Source organism: Panthera onca, chromosome A1 (assembly GCF_046562875.1).
Source record: "Panthera onca isolate mPanOnc1 chromosome A1, mPanOnc1 haplotype 2, whole genome shotgun sequence".
Taxonomy (NCBI): Eukaryota; Metazoa; Chordata; class Mammalia; order Carnivora; family Felidae; genus Panthera; species Panthera onca.
Genome location: NC_138339.1, coordinates 33525875 through 33546755, shown reverse-complemented (window position 1 = coordinate 33546755; position 20881 = coordinate 33525875). Strand labels below are relative to the sequence as shown.

The 20881-nt window shown below is 41.1% G+C and overlaps 1 long non-coding RNA gene across 2 annotated transcripts; it reads left to right on the top strand.

The window, feature by feature from the left end:
- The first annotated feature begins 1678 nt into the window (after positions 1–1678).
- Positions 1679–19627, top strand: LOC144616062 (uncharacterized). Of its 2 annotated transcripts, none has more exons than XR_013554947.2 (3): positions 1679–1908; positions 2944–3046; positions 19400–19627. It is a non-coding gene; the product is annotated as an uncharacterized LOC144616062 (long non-coding RNA). The 2 variants fall into 2 exon arrangements; XR_013554946.1 differs by lacking the exon at positions 19400–19627 and adding an exon at positions 15453–15579.
- The last annotated feature ends 1254 nt before the right edge of the window (positions 19628–20881 follow it).

Below are 20881 nucleotides of genomic sequence, written 5' to 3'. Positions count from 1 at the left end.
CATCATTCCAGTCTCTGTTATGGCCATTTCTGCACATGTCTCTCTCTGTGTCCCAATTTCCTTCTTGTTACAAGGACCTGTCATTAGATTATAGCCTGTCCTAATCCAGTATGACCTTGATGACATCTGAAAAAGACCCTATTTCTAAATGGTATCACATTTGCAGGTGCTAGGGGTTGAGACTTAGGCATAATTCTGTGGTCAGTGTCTCAAAGCATGATTCTGTTCCTTTTTTGTGCATTTCCCTTCTCATCAGCTTTCTTTCTCAGGTACATAACCCATTGGGTTTCTCAGGCCAATAACCCATCTTCTCTGAGTTTTTACAAAACAAAAACAAGGAATCAGAAGAACTCATAGAACTCATGGACCAAAAGCAATGGATTAATATTCAGACACCAGAGTCTAGTCAGGAAAACATAAATCACACCAGTAGTTTTAATAGAGAGAATTTAATATAAGGAATCGGAAGATGGGAAAGGCAAAAAAGCAGCAGTGAGGTGACACAGAGGTAGTAGCTGCGGGAAGATCAAAGGGGAATGGTTGGAACTTGTGCTTGGAAAAGGGGCTCACAGAGCTGAGACCAAAACCACTGTGGAGATGGTGTTGGGCCATCTGCTGGTATCTTAAGGGTACACTGAGGTTAGTTATGAGTGTGGAAAATATTGGAAACCAGAATCACCTGCCACTGCCTAGGTGACAAGATGTCGCTGAAATGACACTGATAGCAACAGCAAACATTCAGGAAGGAGCATGTCCCTTCTCCTTCTGCCTGTCACTAGCATCCCCTTAGTTAGTACATCTGATTATGCCAGAACCAGACTGGAAGCCAACAAGCAGAGGTGAGACACGTCCAGAGTCCTGGCTGCAGCATCGCAAAGCGGAGTGTGGAAAGATGGGTTTGGAGCTGAGAGATGTAGGTCCAAGTTTGCAGAGCCATTTTTTTTTCAGATTTGAAAGATTAGTCAACACTGGAAGCTGGTAGAAAGGGGGTAAAGAGGAAGTCTTAATGAAACTCAGAAAGAAGCAGAGGAAGTGGGGAAGAAAGACTTCTTTCAAGACCAGGAAGTAGAGTAGAATGAATGAAGTTGGTGGATTCCTTACTAACACTGGATATTTTTAGCCCTTGAACTGAAGGTTTTGAACTTAAACACTTTGGTTGGAGATAAAGGCATGTGGGGGAAAACCTTACCTTCTAATCAAGGAGGAGCTAAAAAGACCCAGGTGGGAATTTCCTCACAACCCGGGGCAGCTGCTGGGACTGCATCGCTGTTTAAATTCCACTAATAGGGAACAAGTGCTATTTATTATATGCTCCTGTTGTATGCACTGAAGGGAATAGAAAAATAAATATGAACACATGTATAACTAATTATGTAGCAATCAGTGGATAGGAGTTTAGGGAACAAATAATTTATACCCTGTACTGCAGTGTTTCTCAACATATTTATTTCTCATTGTATGTCTGCCCCTTGAAAGTGCCCCTTTCGGACACTTTTTCCTAATTGTTCTCTTCCCATAAAATTTTCATACCATAGATATACTTAACTATACATCTGTCTATATAGTGTGGCTGGAGAGACACAAACCATTGTAATGCCGAAGGTTTCCCCTTCCCACACCCTGCAAGAACTAATTTACCCCCTTGAGGGAACACTGCCCCACTGAGAATTTACGCCACAGCGGAAGTCGTAGATGCTCCACCCGGAAGTCGTAGATGCTCCACCCGGAAGTCATAGATGCTCCACCCAGAACTCCGTCAATGGTGGTGAACCTCTCCACCCAGCTGCTTTGGGCGTTGCCCTAGGAGAACTCTCCAGAGGATTGCCCTAGACCCAGTGTAGGTTTTATCCGTCTCAAAATCCCATCAAATCCTCCCCACCTAAAAAAGCTGTACCTACTTACAGTGAGGTACAGAAGGCTGACCTTCTGTTCCCTGCACGGGCTCCTGTAGGCCTCTAGTTGTGCCAAACTGGAATCTGGCCCCTCAGGCTTAGACTCCAGAGCAACCAAGTAAGCTTTTCTCACAATAAGACAGGGGGTGTGTTTCAGTCCATTGTCTGCGCAGTGCCCTGGGGGTCTGCCGAGAACTCTCGGATGATTATAGTCCCACAGGACCCAGAGCCAGGCAATCACTTAGTGATCCCTGGGAAGCAGCCGTTAAAAACCAGGGCACCAGGTGTGTCTAAAAGCTCCCCTCAGAGGATATTAGTGTTCTGGAGTGTGGCAGAAGGAAAGCATGAAGTTGGAGTCCACCAGCTGAAATGAGGCAGAGGGAGAATATATAGATGTTTCCTGGAGGGAAAAGTAGGAGGGGGGGCGAAGCCCAGGGATAAAAACAAGAAATATTTTAAATGGAATGGAATGGAATAGAATAGAATAGAATAATAAAGAGTGTGCCTGCTAGCTAGAGTGAGGCCAGGGGAGAGCTTGAAGATATTGCCCGCCTGCCGGCAGGCCTCTAGATGAGTGCTAAATTAGATTCCTGCTCCTCAGGCCATCACTTTGAGGTTAACAAATGAGCCACATAACGTCTGGGCATCTAGATCTGCTGCTTCTTTGCCAAGCTGTGGGGAGAGTGAATCCCAGCGGGTGACCCCTATAAGAGCTATTTGTCAGAGAGCTATAGTCTTGTGGGCCTTGTGGATATGGGCCCCAGTGGCTTTTAAAGCTGGATGTTTTGAGGGCTTGCCTCTCAGGTACAGGTCTTAAAAGTTGGGGCTTTCCAATGTGGGGTTCAAACCCTTTTCTTCTCAGGGAGAGAAGTTCCAGGTTCTGAGATCCCCCCTGACTGTGGTAGCCACCTGGGGGTAGGGCCTATGGTGAGACTGTGTCCCAGCCTCTCCTACCAGCTTTGATGTGGGCCTTCTGTCCTTTGTCCAATTAGGTATGATCACATAGTTTTTAGGTTCTTTTCAGAGGAGGTTGTTTCATATTTTGCTGCAGGTTCCATTTGTCTGTGGGGAAAGGTGAGCCTAGGGTCCTCCTACATCACCAAATGCAATGAGAATTCCAAGAAGCTCCATCCTAAAGGAAGAGTCCAAGCTAGGTGAGTAGGGATGAGTGAATGAAATATATTTGTGCACATCAAAATGGGAAAAGATGTAGACATTTTTGGAGATGGTGAAGAGGCTGTGTATTCAAATTAAAGAGTAAATCAAAATGAGTGAACATGGTCGCTATTTCAGAGAATGGTTATTCTGTTTTGCAGAGAGATTAGGAAATTTTGAAGTGTTCTGGAGAAAACAAAAGCAATTCAATTTGTTAACCTCAGGGAATGATTTACTGAGAGGTTGCTTACTTACTTACTTGGAGTGAGGGAGGGGAGACGACAGACAGAGGCAGGCACTTCCAGACCCTGATTAAGTGGGAAGGTCAGACAGACACACACATGGAGTAGTCCAAGAGTGACAGAGGGTAGTGTAACAAAATGTAACATTGTGTGGTTCCTCTGTGCTGGCTGTAGGATTGTAGAGAAGAGTGTGACTGATGTGGTTGACTGATTATGCAAATCCTGAGTGATAAAGCAGGGCAAAATAGAGATAAAACAGGATTTGGAACTTAAAGCCGTTCATAGTATAAGTCACATTACCTCCTTATAGGCTGTTGGGCTGTAGCAGAATGAGGAGTGGGTGAAAGCAGATAGCTATTTGGACAACCTTTTCAATAGTTCTCTGTCTTCAGAGATCTGACATTTCCAAAAAAAGCAAGCCCAGAGTTTGTCAGATGTTCTGCTTTTGGACGAACGAGCTTCCTGTTGAGTTTTGTTCTCCTTCTTTTTGGCAGAAAAATCAAACTCTGGCTTATAGATTGAGAGAGCCAGTGAGAAAACTTCACTGCACATCCCTATGGTTAATGGCCCTGAGCATTTGAGGAAACACATTTATTCCAAAGTAGTAGAGGACAAAACAGCCTGTTGGAAATAAGAATAACTGAAAGGTAGTGGATCAAAGCAAAGGAACCATGGACATCTAGAAAGGGTGGGGTTAAGGGAGTATAAGATTAAAGAGAGAAAATGATAGTCGATGCAGATTCACCTTGAGGCAGATTCTACAGTTCTTGCTGATTCTAACTTTTTATTCTTTCTTAAATTTGTCCCCATCTCTCCATACTCATTGCCACTGCCCCTGTTTGGATCACAGTTACTGTTCACCTGGACTGTTGCAACACTCTCCCAGCTTGGCTTTACTGCTTCATGCCTTGCCACTCTCAGCCTGACCCCAATTCATCTTTCACTCTGCTGCCAATGAGCTTTCTGAAATATTCATCCATTCATCACACAAATATTTGTGAAACACCTCCCATGAGCTAGGCACTCTACTGGGTGCTGGTCAGACATTGATCCGCTAACCATACATGGCCTCTGCCTTCAAGGGGAATGTCCTTAATGGACAGCTGCAAACAATGAATAGGGTTTTGAAGACCAAGTGTGAGAAGGGTGCCAGCACCACGGGGGTCATGGTGTGGTTGGGAGGAGGGAAGGGGCAGGATCTAAAAGAACCTTAAGAGACCGATGGCTGCAGGTCATGTTAAAGCTTTTAGTTATTAGCTGAAAGCTATAGAAAGGCTGGCCAGATGAAGTTTGTTGATAAGAGGAGATCTGAGTTTTGCGAAGACCATTCTGGCTGCAGAGCTGAGAAAAGTTTGGAGGGTGCTATCTAATTGTACCTCTGCCTTCTCTCCTCTCACACAATCCCTGAGTTTTCAGGTTTAAATCCTGGCCCCTTAGTTTAGTGTTCAAAGGCTTTTAACAGACTGACTCTGCCTCCCTGACCAGTTCCATCAATTGTTGGATCTCTTCTACAGTTTATACATCTGGGTCCCAGTCAGAATTACCTGGGGACATGTTAAAAATTCAGATTCTCAGGACCCATCCCCAGGTATTTTGTTTTATTAGTTACAAGGTTTGACTTGAAAATTAACATTTCTTTTTTTTTTTAAGTTCGTTTATTTTTAATTTTTTTCAATGTTTATTTATTTTTGAGAGAGAGACACAGAGCATGAGTGGGGAAGGGGCAGAGACAGAGGAAGACAGAACCTGAAGCAGGCTCCAGGCTTTGAGCTGTCAGCACAGAGCCCGATGTGGGGTTCAAACTCACTAACTGTAAGATCATGATCTGAGCCGATGTCGGACACTTAACTGACTGAGCCACCCAGGTGCCCTGAAAATTAACATTTCTAAACAGTATCACATGCTGACAGTCTAGACCAGGGATGTCTAAACATAACTTCCTGTGAAAATGGAATTTTCCCTTATCTGTACTGTCCAATATGGTAGCCATTAGTCACATGGAACTATTGAGCACTTGAAATATGGCTAGTGCAACTGAGAAACTAAATTTTAATTGTAATTAATTTAAATGAATTAATTTAAACAGCCACCTGTGACAAGTGGGTACCAAATCAAACAATTCAGGTCTAGACTCTAGTGTGAGACATTTCCTGAATCATGGCTGTACTCAATCTGTAGTTCCCTGCCTAAGGGTCTAGGCACGAGTTCCCCATTCCAGGAGTCTGTTCTCCCCTAATCATCCTGTCTTCCCTACATGGTCAGCTCCCATGAAGTTTATGGGTCTCTCCTCCAAGAACATTCCCTTGACCTCTTCAGGGCTGGATTAGATACCCGTCTTCCAGTATCGCAAATTTATGCCTCTTTGTATTCCCAACACCTTGAGGGCTGCCTGGATACAGAACTGTCTGTACATACTTGTTGTATAAGTAAATAAATGAAAAAATAAAGAACACTAAGGTGTAGAATCACTTAACTGAGTCAGGCACAGGTAGATACTGATAATTAGAAGGACTGCAACTTTGCTATATGGAACTCCACAAAGCTGACCTCCAGAGAATTAAACTGTTCATGATCTTTATTTGATAGTGGGGTCGATGTCATGTCTTCAATCTGTTTGTGGTTCAGTTAGCTTTGCAATGTGCAGGTGATGGCATGGTTTGGGGAGAAAAATTTTGGAGCCAGACTACCTGTATTGAAACACTGATTCTGTCACTTACTAGCCGTGTGACCCCAGGGTAGATGTTGTTACTTAACATTTCTTTTACTCAGTTTGGTCATGTACAAAATGGGTTAACCATAGTACCTACCTCTCAGTGTTGTTAATGAATTAATATTTGTAAAGGGCTTAGGACAATATTTGACACACATTAAAGAATTAAGTGTTTGTTAAGTAAATGAAAAGCAAACTTAGCTATTGACTCCATTAATATCCCTAGTTAGTGATCTTGTATCTTGATCAAAAGGGGACTTAGGAGAAATGTAGGCAGTATACATTCTTTCTTTCGTTTTTTCTTTCTTTCTTTCTTTCTCTCTCTCTCTCTCTCTCTTTCTTTCTTTCTTATTGGTTTTGTAGATGTTTTATTTATTATGCCACTTCTCTACTAACTTTTTTTATTTCAGGTTTTTATTTAAATTCCAGTTAGTTAACATCTAGTGCAATGTTAGTTTCGGGAGTAGATCACCTATATATAACACCCAGTGCTCATCACAAGTGCCCTCCTTAATACCCATCACCCATTTAACCTGTTCCTCCACGCACCTTCCCTCCAGCAACCCTCAGTTGGTTCTCAATAGTTAAGAGTCTGTTTTGTGGTTTGCCTCTCTCTTTTTTCCCCCCTATGTTCATCTGTTTCATTTCCTAAATACCACGTGTGAGTGAAATCATCTGATATTGGTCTTTCTCTGACTTATTTCACTTGACAAAATACATCATTAATAATTAGCAGTCACCATGTCTTCTAGGACTCAATCAGGATGAGAGGGAGAGATAGCATTATGAACATTGAGACAGGTTCATGGTAAAGAGCACTGCTCTAAGAGTCACTACATAGACTGCAGAGTGTGAGGAGTAGGTGAGAAGGCGTTCTGGAAAGGTAAAAATGAAACAATCAAGTTTTAAATAAAATCTGGGGGGATTTTGATGTAAAGGTAAGCTTTCTGTAAAACACCTCCTTTCAGATATCTTATTACTTTTTCAATCTAAGCCTGAAATAGATTTTGGAAATAGAATGTAAAGTAAACTTCCATGTCTTCTTTCTCAAAGGGTTGCTAATGGGCATTGGATGTTCTCTCATCTACTAAAATTATGACTCTTTCCTACTAGCACCCTTCTTTCTCTTCTGGGGGGAATTTCCTCCTTGCCATTGTAGGTACTCTTGGTGGGGAGGAAGTCAAGGTGCCCTGTCCGCCTCTGGGGGATGGACATGGATCTAACACAGGCTAATCAGACACTTTCCTCTAGGACTTTGAAGTTTGAGGGAAAGATATGTGAACTGGATTTACCAATCCAGTCATTCATTACCTTGATACCTAAACTCCATGGTTAAGTAGTTCCTTAAGGCTTTGGGCTTAAGGCTTTGGGTTTGCCCTTATTCCTGAATTGGTTCTGGAATTCTGGCTTATTCAGAATATTAGCTACTAAATACACCTCCAACAAATTCCAGGTTGTGTTTACATTAGCCAAAGTTAGTTTTTGGTGTAAAGGGTCTAAACTGATATGACTCCATATTCACTTAAGTCGTGACCTAATGAAATAAATGTTGAACTTTGTAATTTTCCCTCAAAGCACGATGTTTGAGGATATTCTTTTTGTTGACTCTGAAGTAGAAAAGGAAGTTGCAAGGTTGCAGTGATGGGACTTTTTGAAGTGAAAAGGAGTGCTAAACATTTAGGGATATCAAATAAGAAATACAGACTAAAAAGGGAAATTATGTCCCCAAATCCATCTCTAGAACAGAAGTCTGCAAATATTTTCTGAAAAGGCCAGACAGTAAATAATTTAGACTTTGAGGGCCATACAGTCTTGATCAAAACTCTTGAACTCTGCCTTGTATCACAAAAGCAGCTATTGACAATGTGTAAACAAATAAACAAGGCTCTGTGCCAATAAAACTTTATTTACAAATATAGGCAGCAGACAGGATTTGGCTCATGGACCATAGTTTGCTGACAGTTGCCTTGGAATTGTGCCTGGTATATGTCAGGCATTTAATGAATATTCATCAACTGGATGAATGAAAAAAGGGTCAGTCTCTAGGAATGGCACAGTTCCCATCTGATGACTTCTATTTTCTTTGAGTATTAGCAGCAAGAGGTCAGATATTGACAGTGGAATAGAGTTGGGCTTTGAGATCCTTAGAGAAGTTCTGAAATAACGGCTGGTTGGGGACAATGTCTGACTCCAAAATCCAATTCCTGTAGTTGGCTAGGAATAGCTTACTGGAAGGGAAAGGAAAGGAATTAACATCAAGAGTTTGTCATGAAAAGCTCTTTGGAACACTGGAAACAGAATTATCTGAGGTGTTTGTTAATAGATGGGGATTCTCAGGCTCCTCCCCAGACCTTTTGAATCAGAGCCTCTGAATGCACTGCTATTTTCATCAAGGTCCTAAAGTGATTCTTATGCAAATTAAGTTTGAGGACCAGTGGCTTGGTTGATATCAGCAACTTAAAATATATTGTATAATCTTCACAACAACCTTATGCAATAGATATTATTAGCCCCATTTTATAAATGGAAATACTGGAGCTTAGAGTCACAGAGAGGATTGTGCAGTCACATATATAGTAAGTGAAAGCACAAGGTTGCACATCTGCACTTGTCTGCATTAAAGTCCACGATTCCCCACTATGCTTTTCTGCCTCTAGCAACAACAACAAAACGAAAACATGGATTAAATTCTTCTAGGACGTTAGTTGGCTCCATCTGTGAAAAGATTGAAAATACTGCTGAGGTTCAATTTGAAAATGAAATAGCTGAAGATGAAGCATTTTGGACTGAGATTTGAAGACTGTTGTATAAACTAAGGACAGACAGTCCTATAAAAGTATAGTCCCTGGGATGAGTGGCGGATTTGGAGTAAGGAGGAGTTTCTTTGAAATGTGTCATATTTTTGTTTTCAGTGTTCTAGCACAACAGAGATATGCTAGAGATATTTTTCTGAGGCTGTTCCTGGAATCAATTTGATGCAAGCTCCTTTTGATGTGTAAAGAGATAAACTAAAATTCACTCATGTTGTGAATAACATCCAGATTGGCTCCTTCTATAATCATGTTGTATCTTATTTTACCATGCATAACATATTTAGTTCCCCTGTGTTTGCCATGCCATCATTTCACAGAATTGTATATTATATAGGCTATGTTTCAGTTCAAGTGGGGTAAACTTAACTGCCAGTTGTTTCCAGCTATGTACTACCACCACATTGAACTGGGACTTCTGTGCTAATTCCTTCATGCAGGCCATCCCTTGACCAGCAAGCCAGCTGGAAGCAAATAAGCATAAGTATGATTTTCCTCCATCCAGTGAGGAGCTCTGAGATAGGGCTTGGTGAGATCCAGAAGGTACAAGAAAGGACCATGTGAATCTCCTGGAAATGAGGCATAGTTGGGTCCTCTTGCTCTTCCACTGATTGCTAACTTATGTGTATCTGAAGTTGTACAAGTTTGTTGCCTGGCTAACTTTATTCCAAGACTTAAAAGCCTTCTGTTTTTGTTCAATATTTGGAAATACAAGGCAACTATGAGAATTTGAGTATGGAGGAGGATCTGGAATACCAGAGGAGTAGTGATCTATATTAACTGTAAAGAAAATGTGCCTGTTCTGAACAGGCAATATCTATTCCATTTACTTATATAAAAGTAAACCCTAATCAGAAAGACAGAATTTACTGTACAAATTTAATAAAATTTAAAAATAACTCTGATTATATGCAAATTTGGGTTTATGGGATACCCTTTTGAAGGTCACCTTCCAGTATGATGTGACTCCGCTCTTTTGAAATAGTTGATACGTGCCGAATTGCACCTTAATTAAATTCCCTTATGTGTTGTTGGATTAAAAGCACCATCAGCACTTCATAAACTGTATGTAAATTTTTTAACAGAAATTTGAAACATTGTACACTGGCTTTTATTCAATACCCTCCCCTCTTTCCACAAACTGCTGTCAGTGGCTGTGTGCCCATTTAATACCAGTCTAGGCAAAGCATAGATGGAAAAAATCACATCTATTACCAAAAAAAAAATCATCCAGTATAATATGTTCCCCAATTATTATCCAAGTAGTATATTGTGTGTTATCTATGCCAAGGCTCAGCTTCTTTTAGCATGGAAAATCGAGAAAGGACTAGACAGCCAAAATTATAGTGTTTACAAAGGACAACTTTATGAGCCAGAAAGAAACTGCCCTACATTCCTGCCAATGGCAGGAAAGAATGCCTTCCTCCTAAGCCCAGCCATAAGGTTCCATCTGCCAGGTGATATTGCAGTATCAAGGAACAGATGATTCCATGGTCTGCCCTGATTTTCTTACCCCACAAAGAGTCTAATATATAACATATAACAGGAGGAATGGCTGAGAACTCTTGTACTGAATGAAACCTGCCTGACCAAAGATACTGCAGGGTCAATACCCTGCTGATAAATGTCCTCTGGAAGAAGTAAGAAATTTCACAGTACCTTACTTAAAGGGACATCCAAAAGAGCTGCCAGAATTAGAGCAAGGAGAAAACTCTTGGCTGAAAACAAGTCTTGAGACTCCTCTTGAACTTTTATCCTTAAGAATACAGGTTCTCCATTTTATGAACATCTCATTTGGAATTATTCTGTATATAAGAACAAGTGGCTCGGGGCGCCTGGGTGGCGCAGTCGGTTAAGCGTCCGACTTCAGCCAGGTCACGATCTCGCGGTCCGTGAGTTCGAGCCCCGCGTCAGGCTCTGGGCTGATGGCTCGGAGCCTGGAGCCTGTTTCCGATTCTGTGTCTCCCTCTCTCTCTGCCCCTCCCCCGTTCATGCTCTGTCTCTCTCTGTCCCAAAAATAAAATAAAAAACGTTGAAAAAAAAAAATTAAAAAAAAAAAAAAAAAAAAAAAAAAAAAGAACAAGTGGCTCACGTCAGGTAGGGGCAGTGGAAGGAATAGTTAGTCTTTGCACTCAATTAGAAACAAAACTTACCAGATCCTAACAGATGTCTGGAAACAACAGACCCCAATCAAGTAGAAGGAATGTAGACAATTTTTAGCAGTGAGAAGTCAAGCACCACAGCAATGATGTTTTGTAAGAAGCAGTAAGAGTTCGCATGATGGGTACCATGCCATAAAGACTGGAATCTGGGCCAGGACTCCAGATTGCAGGAGAATTCTGGGGAGAAAGATAAAAATCTCTGCACCAAAGGAGTGAAGTTAGGGAGCAGACACAGGAAATAGCACAATCGTTTTCCCAGAGCAGGAAGAATGTCTTAGTAATTTTGGGGCCCCATTTTCTAGCTCAGTGCCTCGGGAATAGGGAGTGCATTTGAAACTGCTGATCACTGTATTCACTCTTGAACAACAATTCCCTTTGGTTTCTGTGGCATTAACTTACTCTGTTATTCTTTAACTCCCTTGGCCATGCCTTTTAAAAACCTCCTTTGAAGGGTTTCTTCTCACTACTTACAGGACATCTCAATGGATATCTCATTGGTACCTCAAATTCAGTGCATCCAAAATACAGACTCTCATCTCTAAACCCGAGGCTTCTCCTGTGTTCCCTGCCTCAGTGAATAGCACCATCATCTTCCCAAAAACTTAAAACACAAGCTTGGTGGCAGCCTTTCCTTTTTCATCTCCCTCAGTGTCTGCATCCAGTCACCAAATCCAATTGATGTGTCCTTCTAAATAGCTTTCAAAACTACTACCCACTTTTTTTCCTACACTGACTGCACTACCCTATTCAGGCTACCATGATCTTTCACCTACATTATTGCACAACCAGCCACTCTTCTTGCTTTTACCTTTGCCACCATCCAAAACATTCCCGCTAGTGCAGCCAGGCAGAGCTTCTAAAAACACAAATCTAACCATGCCTTTTTCTCTGATTAAATCCTTCAGTTCTCCATTATTCTTGGATTTCCACATTAAGAATAAAGTCCTGGTTTCTTAAAATGATTATAAAGCTCTTTTTGATCTGGCTTCTGATTACTTCTCCAGCCTCCTCTTTCAACTCCTTTGTCCTTTATGTACCCCTCAGGCCTTTTCCACTTTATTCTAGAAGCATATTGACATGAGCTGTCTATAAAAACTTCAGACCTTTGCACACTGCTGTCTCTGCCTCAGATGCTCTTGCCCTCTTTGTCTGGCTAGCCGCTATTCATTTGTAGGTCACCCTTTATATTTCACCTCTTCTGGAGCATGGTCCATGCTCCAAACACCCCATCATGGAACTTATTAGAGACTATAGTGATTGCTTTTCCTTTCTTATACTCTCTATTAGAATGTAATCTGCATAAAGGCAGACATGATCCATCTGCCTTGCTTATCATTATATTCCCAGAGCCTAGCCCTGTTTCTGGAACATTATTCTCTTCTAGTGAGTAGTGAATAAATGAGGGTTTATTGAACTCACCTGAAGAAATTTATAGACATGAGATTTGAAGGGAGAGGTTGAACATAAAAACAAGGCAACACCCCAAAGTTGTAGCCATGACAAGTGTGTGGCCTTTTTAAGAGTCCTGGAGGAACTCTGCGGTAGATTAAAAATGGCTAAAAATTCTTTGACTCTTTTCACATGGAAAGGCAAAAGTTTATTTCCCCTCCCTTTGAATCTGGGCTGGCCACTGTCAATTTGACCAATAGAATATGATAGAAATGATGCTCTGCCAGTTGGAACCTGGCATTTGAGAAGACAGGTATCTTTTATGGTACTCTCATGGAATTCTAAGATGCCACGTAAGAAGTTCAACTACTCTAGTGAAGGGACCACAGGGAGAGGCTCTGAGACTGCATGAAGAGAGAGAGGGACCCAGCTGAGCCCAGGCTTGCAGTTATTCTTGTTAAGGTTTTGGGCATGGGAGTGAAGCTGTTGGAGTCTTCTAGGACTTAAGAAACAGGCTACCAGGCACAAGTGATCCCAATAAACTCCAAGTGAGAAGAAGAATTGCTCAGCAGAGACTTGCCCATATTCTTGACCCCCAAGATTATGAGATATAGGAAAATGATTTAGGGGTGGTTTGTTATACAGCAGTAGATAACCAGAACATCCAGTGCTTCCTTTTCACTGGCTGTTAGAGATGCAAGGTAGGGAAGGGATTTTCTCAGTTCTGCCATATTCTCCCTGCAGTAGCTGGGGCTTCAAAGACCTGTCCTTGCAACTTATTTCATTCCATCCCAGATTATGGGGTCAATCAAACCCCTAGGTGGAGTGCATATAATGGCTAAAGGAATTTATATAAGCTGGTCTTTTGTTTTGGCCTAGTAGGATTCTGGTGTACCAACTCCTAATTACTCATGGCTCATTTTCCTGTACCAAGTCATTGCCTGGTATCTCAGTCCTTTAAACAGGTATTTTTTATGATAAAAATCTCAGTCTCCCAAAGACCAAATCTGTGATATCTGCTGCCACATAGCTCTTATTTATCTCAGACCTTGTGGTTTCTCTGAGATATAGAACTCTGGAGATTACTTGACCCACCTCTACTTAAAACAATGTGCTTAGTTTGGGGATCCATTTGGACTTTTCCTCTCTCATTCTTGTGCTCTATTTCCCTCTCCAGTTATTACCACCACCTTCACCTCCCCTTAAAAGGTTAAATCTCCAGTTGGTCCCAGTTGACAGTGTGCTTAAGGCTTATTCTCAACTTTGTTTCCAGATTCCTACCCTTTTTATAACAGGGTTATTTCAGTTGTAAGAGACACACATCCAACTAAGTCTCATTTAATCTAAAAGAGAGAATGTATTGTTTTTTGTATCCAACTAGAGAATGAGAGCATCCTCTAGGGCAACTGGATCATGGGAGTGATCCATGGCATTATCTCCTGATCTCTAGCATCTGCTTCTCTCATTCCCTTTTGCTATAAATGTGTCAGGAAACAAAGCCACAGAATTCAGGACTTCTATCCTTTTAGTAGGAAACAGAGAAGGAAAGAGAGTTTTCATTTTTACCTGATGCTCTGATCATTTTTAGCTGATCATTTCATGTGCCCAAACTAGAGCAGTCATCATAGGGCAAAGCACTATGGCTGCCTGGGTCTGAGCACTGTGCCCAGCACTGTGACTAGAGAGGGGCCTGTTACCAGGTAGGTGCTTGGCCTAAGGGAGGCCTCAGAAACAATGGTGTGACTTAAGGAGACCCTCAACTTGTATTTGCAACTCTTGCAGCTGGGATTGTCCAGGAGTGAGCTGGGATGGCATGGATGAGAGGGACTGTGGAGTCATGAGGAATCAACATGGGAGAGCAGGAACAGAGCAAGGCAGGAGTGTGTCCATCTGAATATGTGCCTGAGTTCAGAGCAAGGGAGTATAGGGGAAGAGTAATGTGGATTTTTCCCAGAGAGGCCAGATCTTAACCGTATATCCATTTATAGAGATTTGTTAAGAATGAAACATCAAATATAAGCATTGGAGGACTGGACAAACTTGAGATTAAGCTGTTTATTGCTGGCATTAGAATGGTTATTTCCTCCAGCGCCTGGGTGGCTCAGTCGGTTAAGTGTCCGACTTTGGCTCAGGTTATGATCTTACGGTTCATGGGTTCAAGCCCCGCATCGGGCTCTGTGCTGACAGCTCAGAGCCTGGAGCCTGCTTCAGATTCTGTATCCTCCCCCTCTCTCTGCCCCACCCCTGCTTGTGATCTATCTCTCTGTGTCTTTCAAAAATGAATAAACATTAAAAAAAAAAAAGAAAGGTTATTTCCTGCAGGTAATTCTGTTTTATTTGAATTGTGTTTATTTACTTATACTGTGCCCAAAGGATAATGGCTGGACTTCATTTGAGCTGTTAGCAGACTCAGGAAGGAGGACCCTGACCTGAAATAGAGTATGAATAAAGGTAAATATGTTTTTCTTTTTTCAGCCAAAAACAGCTAAAGAGATGAGAAGCTATTTTCAGATAACTGTAAAATGATGAAGGGAAGGCAAACAGATTTTTTAAAAAATTCTTTTTACAAGAAGGAAATTAAATATTTTGAATAGATAGCCTAATTACCTTATTTAATAATATCTTGTTAACTAAGAAAATAAAGTGAACATGTTTAAATAAATTATGAGTTGAAAAGTTATAAAAATGCCTTTAAAAAACAAAAGCAAAGATATTGCATTTTGCAATGAGTCAGAAACCTTCTGTCTACTTTGTTCGTTAATGTGCATATATTGCATTACTAAATTGATTGTCTAGAATATCCTTGCCACTTTATGGATTAAAGCTTAAGCATCTGTATAAGCCTTCATTGGTAAGACAATTGATTTTAGAGTCACCTATATTAAATCTTGGGATAATGCTATGTTTACACACATTAAAACAAATATTAAGTATGTACATATTAAGGTAAATCATGCTTTACTAACAAATTATTCTGGAACTGAGGTGCCTTTTCTATTTCCTGTCTTAGTTTTGATTCTAAATCTGGTGGACAATTTTGAGATCTGAGATGAGAGAATATTCTTTTCACGGAAGTATTTTTGTCTTTGCAGAAGGCAAGGGCACTATAGTTGGCTGTTTTTCACAAAATGTGGCTTCGTGTTTCTTGATGGCTCCTGTGACAAGTTGACTGTCCAGAGAAATTTGGATTTCACATATGTAGTTCCAGTGACTGCATTCATCCAGGTTAGACCATATGTCTTGGCTTCATGTTCAGAAAACATGGACTTTATACTCAGGCAGCAAGAGTGGTATAGATTTTACCAATTTTCCAATGCTCACCTGGAAAGCTTAGTTCAAATTGGCTGAAGTGGGAAAACTGTCATAAAGTGAAAAGTGGCTCAAAGAATACAAGAATGTGTTTAAAATGAACACAACAGGTAGTACCTGAGCCACATCTAGAATCCAGTTTATTAAAATGCAGATTGGACTAGAGGAAAATCATTGTAGAGAGAAATTCTCAATATGTGAGAAACTCACAAATCAGTCATCCTGCGGAAGGCACAGGTTGAAAAGTAATTTTAAATATCCATGAGTATACTGGGTTGTATGGACATTTCAAAATTGACTCATGGAAACAGATGCTGAAAGGCAATAAGGAGACAAAATGTTTGAGCTGCATATTAGGAGGCAGCTTCTTTGCAGACCATCAGGGGGTAACAAATGGGCAAGATGCAACTGCCTTGATGCAAAGCCATCTCATGAGATAGGTAGATAGAAAAACATGGAGCCATGTCTTGAGAGGTTTCAGGGGGACGTTTGTTTTCTCCCCTTGGTTTGATGATGTTAAAGTGTTGAATAGGGTCCCCTGCAAATTGACGTCTAACTAGAACCTCAGAATATGACCTCATTTAGAAACATGGTCTTGGCAGACATAATTAGTTAAGGATTTCAAGATGAAATGATCCTGAATTTAAGGTGAGTCCTAAATCCAATGGCTGGTGTCCTTTACCAGACATGTGAAAACATGGACAGAAATTAGAGTTATGATCCACATACCAAGGAATGCCAGGAGCCATCAGAAGCTGGAAGAGGCAAGGATCCTTCCCTAGAGACTTCAGAGCAAGTGTGGCCCTGCTCACACTTCTTTTTTTTTAATTAAAAATTTTTTTTAATGTTTACTTATTTCTGAGAGAGAGAGAGAGAGAGAGAGAGAGAGAGAGTCAGAAAGAGAGAGGGAGACACAGAATCCAAAGCAGACTCCAGGTTCGAGCTGTCAGCACAGAGCCTGATGTGGGGCTTGAACCCACGAACCATGAGATCATGACCTGAGCCAAGGTTGGATACTTAAATGACTGAGTCACCCAGGCGCCCCCCCCTTTTTTTCTAATTTTGGAAAAATGTTTATTTATTTATTTAGAGAGAATCCCAAGCAGGTTCCACGCTATCAGCACAGAGCCCATTGTGGGACTTGATCTCATGAACCATGAGATCATGACCTGAGCTGAAATCAAGAGTCAGACACTCAATAAACTAAGCCACCCAGGCTCCCCTCACACTTCTGACTTCAGATTTCTGGCCTCTAGAACAAGGAGGAAGTAAACTCTGGGTTTTATTTTAAACCACCGAGTTTGTAGTAATCTGTTACAGGAGCTCTTGGAAGCCAATACAAAGGGGGAGCACTCTGTAAAGCTGTCTGAGACAGTGGCAAGTCCCCCTGAAGCCACTGCATCTGGCTACATAGAGGTGGACTTTCTCAGTCTTCGAAAACATCTCATTTGTTAGTAGGGAGGGACAAGCGCAAATAACCACTGCACGGGTAGGGTGAATCTAACGTACAATCACATTTACAAATATTACATCTGCGTGGGGAGTGGTTTGTGGGAAAACAGTATGTAAATTGTACATCAGTTCTCCAACTGAGAACTGACACGTAGGTACATTTTTATAGAGATTTTAAAAAATATCGGATATGTCTTGTAGCCCAAAATTGTTGAGTGGAGGGGAAGTCTGGCCCTGGGAGTCTCAGTATACAAACCTGGTGCAGCAGGAACAGCTACTAGCAGCTAGAGGCTCCCACGAGTGGGAAGCTCTGAAAGTAAGGTGAAGGAACCCAATATGAGTAGAACATGTAGACATATGTAAGATGTTTAACAAAATGCTTAAAATATGGTAAATATGACAGGTGTTTAATAAATGTAAATTCCCATCCTGGTCTCCTTCCCATATTGCTAAGCATAACGAACTCTAAAGAATTATGTATCTTATATATGAAATACTTTTGGAGCTATTCCCCATGTAGGTCAATGTCAGAGCATGGTCATATCGACACAAGGCAAACCCCAACAGAAATTCTAATGTTTACTTGTCCTTTTCTCTCAATGAGAAGGGTACAAATATATATTTCATGGCAAGTATTTTATTTTATTATTTTTTAAATGTTCATTTTTGAGAGAGAGAGGGAGAGAGCAGGGTCAGGGGAGGGGCAGAGAGAGGGAGAGACATAGAACTCGAAGTGGGCTCCAGGCTCTATGTTGTCAGCACAGAGCCCAACGTGGGGCTTGAACTCACGAACTGTGAGATCATGACCTGAGCTGAAGTCGGACACTTAACCAACTGAGCCACCCAGGTGCCCCTCATGGCAACTATTTTAAATTCTCCTATTTGCTTCTGTTCTCCTTTACCCCCAAACTGGAGGTCTCTTATTGTTCTACCTCAAAGAACTTTGTCATCCACGCTATCCAGGCCCTGCTTGGATCTTTGTTCTAAGACCAAATCTTATCTATGCCTCTATGGCCCCATGACATATTCCTGACACTTGGGTGCAGTCAGGTCTCAGGGACTATAGTGCTTCCTTCTGTGTGATCTTCCCAAGAAGCCACACATAGCAGAAATTTCATCTTTTTTCTCCTTGAGGAAAAGGGAAAGAAGAAATAAATCATCAGGCAAAAGGTATCAGGGAAAGACGGCAAACCTTTCCACATCAAATGATTTTATTCAATTATATGCAATCTAATAAAGCTATCTATATTTGACTTTCCTGTGCAGCACATTTTTCTTCCCATCTCATGTCATTTAACTGAATATGGAACCTTCATTTTAAACCTATTAACAAAATTACCTGATGGTGTGTGGTAGGTGCCATGTGCTATGGATGGGGAAATGAAACTAAGATGAAAAACGTGCCCAGAAAAGTATTGTCGAGCAAAAAATGATATGTTGCTACATTTCTGTCCTCAAATGCCATTGGTTTTGCTAAACCTAACCAACTCCTACTGATTCTTTAAGCCCCCTTCCATATTGTACTTCTGCTGTGAACTCTCTTCTGTCTCTCCCAGGGATAATCTATCATTGTGACCCCACATAAATTATTACACAGTTATTTATGTGTGGATGCTTTGTAAACTGTTGGTGTATCTGTCCCCCTGGAAGACCACTGGTCCCTTAGGGATGGGGACCTTTATCCTTAGAGTCAAGCACATATGTAGTAAGCATTCTCTAAATATTTAATATAGTTAGTTATTTTTATACTCAGTTTCTCTATACTTTTCCATGCACTTTCAATAATTTATGATGAAGACTATTGGACCTACCTGATTCATTACAAGAGTACTATCTAAACTCATTGATTATAGATTTTGTCTTCAGTGGGCTTTGACATGTGACCTTTGATCAAATAGTATGATGGAGGAAGGATCCCTTGTGTGGCTGTTTAATTCCATGTTTCAAATAATGACCTTCATTCATTATTTTAAAAGGGATACCCAAGTATCTGCTAGCCATAAGTGAGTGGCCTCTCAGGAGACAAGAGGAGCTCAGAGATGAGGAGGCTTCGAGGAGCATGGATTCAGTAAAAGCTTATGAGAACGAACTTGAAATATGGCTGTTGGAAAAGGTCAATAGCCTCTGGTTCCTTTACACTTAGGCCTCACCTCCCATCTTTTTCTTGTCAAGGACTGCCCTCATCTAGACTTGGACCAGTCATTTTGGACCAAGAGCTCATTTTGCTTGGTCCTCCAAAACTTTTTTTCTTTTCTTCTCCTTCTTTTTTTAAATCCAGCGGCTGACTCTGTGAAGTACATTACTAAAATTGGCCAAGATTTTTGCCCTAGAAGACCACGAGGCACAGGAGGGGTGTAGTGAAGAGGAATAACAGGAATTGAGAAACTTCTCTTTGTGAACCTGATGGAATGGAAAGAAGTAGACTCTGGGTCTAGAAAACCATCCTCAGGATGGGCACGGGAAACTGGAAAAAAGTGAGAAATGTGTAGAAGAGCGTCCTGCTTATTGCTGGCCAAAGTGTTGGTTTGCCGTGAATATACGCAGTATGGACATGACTTAATCTCTTATTGAAAAAGTTGTAAATTTGCTTCAAGCTGTATTTCCTTCTTTAGTAGCTTCTTTTTCTCTTTCTTTCTTTCTGTCACTTATTTTTGAGAGAGAGAGAGAGAGAGTGTGTGTGCGAACAGGGGAGGGGCAGAGAGAGGGAGACACAGAATCCAAAGCAGGCTTCAGGCTCTGAGCTGTCCAGCACAGAGCCCGAGGTGGGGCTTGAATCACAAACCACGAGATCGTCACCTGAGCCCAAGTTTGATGCTTAACTGACTGAGCTACCCAGGTGCCCCAGTAGCTTCTAAGTTGCCTGCCACTGTATTATTAATGTGGTTGAGGGCTACCCATTGGCATGCAGGATTGAGTGGTTGAAAGTACTGGCCTCAGAGGTACACACCCTGACTGTTACCAGAGGAGTTAGTCTACAGATGTGTTCTCTTACCTAAAATGATAATAATGCATGAAGTTTTGATGTTCTCCAGGTGGAAGTATAAAAGTGCAGCTGCTATGTTACCATCATCATCATAATGGCAATTATTGTTTCTGTTAACAGTAAGAATCTCAGAAAGCTAAAAGAACTTGAAAAGTGAAATTTAATGGAAGCTGAAATTGCCAGAAGAAAAATTAAGCACATTATCATTTATCTCCCCTTTAATCCTCCTCTGGAGGGAGCAGAGGGACAGAAATTTCAGGTCAAACCTTTTTATCAACAGTAGTTACACAGAAAGTGTATCAGACAACTTCTCTTCTTTTCCCTAGAGCTAAAAATCAGGGTGAAACTGTTTTTGGATATTTTATCCCTTCAAAGAACCAGAACTTCTATTGCCTACTCAGAGCATTCAGAATCCACAGCTTTGCAAAAGAGATTAGCTTAAAAGAAAACATTATTATCTGGTTTTACAGAGACTTCCAGCTTTGCTTCAAGTCATGTGTTTTTCTTCCCCTCTTAAAAAAAAAAAACAAAAAAAACAAAACATAAAGAATAGAAAAGCAGATATTTAGAAGGTCAAATGCATTGTTAAAGGGAGGATATATGGACTTTCAGTCTAATTTTCCTATTTCCCCAAGGATCCTCTGTTAGCTTGTGGGATAACCAGTGCAGCCACTATCGAATGGGAGTTCTGAAGCTGATGAGGATCACATATGGGGTACAATGAGGCGTATTGTGGAGGAAGCTATTCTTGTCCAGGAGGCAAGAAAGAGCTTCTCC